At 54.7% G+C, this 1,460-nt stretch overlaps 1 protein-coding gene across 2 annotated transcripts in view; it reads left to right on the forward strand.

Moving 5' to 3' along the window:
- Positions 1–230: 230 nt before the first annotated feature.
- Positions 231–1,460, forward strand: part of ITGB3 (integrin subunit beta 3) — a 36,317-nt gene continuing 35,087 nt past the window's right edge. The window contains exon 1 of one of the 2 annotated variants that reach the window (XM_077780332.1): positions 231–323. The gene's annotated coding sequence lies outside the window, so the exon portion shown is untranslated. The remainder of the gene's footprint in view (positions 324–1,460) is intronic. The other variant, XM_077780331.1, reaches the window with a different exon arrangement.

The raw sequence follows: 1,460 nt of genomic DNA on the forward strand, positions 1-1,460 counted from the left end.
GCCTGTCGTCACTGGGGCCTCATCAGTGAGGGTGGTGATGAGTTTCTCCTGACCTTTTTTATTCTCTTTCCTCTTTACCAAACAGCCTGTGTTTGGTGATTGTCTATGGTCTGGTCAGACCTTCTGTGTGCATCTGAGAGCTATACACCTGGGCATTTGGGGAAGTGGGGGAGGATGGGACAGGCCACTTACCGTGTCAAGCCGAGTCGGTTGCTAACGCCTTTGTCTCTGTTGCAGTGTCCAACATCTGTAACACACGAGGCATCCACTCCTGCCAGGAGTGTCTGGCTGTGAGTCCTGTGTGTGCCTGGTGCTCAGATGAGGTAAGGAGAGAACATCTGACCTGACTTCTTCCCCAGGCTTAGCTGCTTTTGTGCAGGAATGGACCCATAGGGCTATCTCCTCCCTGCTAAATTCACAAGCCCCTTGTCCCTTCTGAGCAGAACTAGGATGAAGCTTTCCAACTGGTAAATGTCAGTGGGAGCTGTCATGGGGTTGCCGCCGGAATCGCCGTCCTGACGCTACGGTGTGGCCCTTGGCAAGAGCCAATGTGGTTAGGTCCCTGGTCTCACTGTAGCCATTGTCCCCCTTTACCATACTTTGCTTGCTTTTTTGTTGGGGTGGAGCACCTCAGGGAAGCAGGGTATCAAAAAGAGAGGCGGCGGAGGGTTGTTGGCATAGAGGTGATGCTGCCTTACAAGAATCCTAGAGTTTTTAAAAGGCAAATAAAAGAAGAATCTTGAACTTACATGGTGTGGGTGGGGGATGTTCAGTCAGGGGATCTTTTCTCTTTTCCTCTGATGTCTGGACCCCACAGTTTTACCTTTTCCTCTCTCTCCCTCTCATTTTCCTCCTTCCTTCCCTCTCTTAGGTGTCAATGAGGGAAGGCACTGGGCCAATTTGGTGAGGATAGAAGGGTAACAGGAAAGGGTTAGCTGTGTCTAGGCAGAGGGTTTGTTGTGTCTGGGGCCCTAGGGAATGAGTGTGTCTGAGGGAACGGCTATGTTTGTGGCTGGGATGGGAATTTGGAGCTGGTGAGAGCCAGGGGAGGGGTGGGGGGTGAGTGTGGCTGGAGGGATTCCAGTGATTAGGTCTGAGGCTGAGTCATTGGCTTGGCCCCCGGCAGGTGTTTACCTGAACTCCTGGCCCGGCTGCTTTCCCTGCTACCTGAGGCGCCCTCTCTGTCACCACAGTACATCTCTGCCCTCTGCAGTTTCATGACTGCTCTAACCCAGCCTCCTCCTCTTCTCTTCCCTGATCTGCTGAGTTTCCTAAAAAGGCAACCTCCCTGGCAGGCTGGGGGGGGTCACGTGGGGGGAGAGGGCGGGAGCTGGGACGCTGTTTATCCTTGGACAGGAGGGCTGCCAGAGCTGCCGGGCCAGCCCCACACACTGCCTTGCCGCTGTACAGTTCAGCGCGGGAACTGCCTCCAGAGGCGGCTGCCCAGCTTCTGGGCCACA

Source organism: Crocuta crocuta, unplaced genomic scaffold (assembly GCF_008692635.1).
Source record: "Crocuta crocuta isolate KB4526 unplaced genomic scaffold, BGI_CrCroc_1.0 scaffold288, whole genome shotgun sequence".
Taxonomy (NCBI): Eukaryota; Metazoa; Chordata; class Mammalia; order Carnivora; family Hyaenidae; genus Crocuta; species Crocuta crocuta.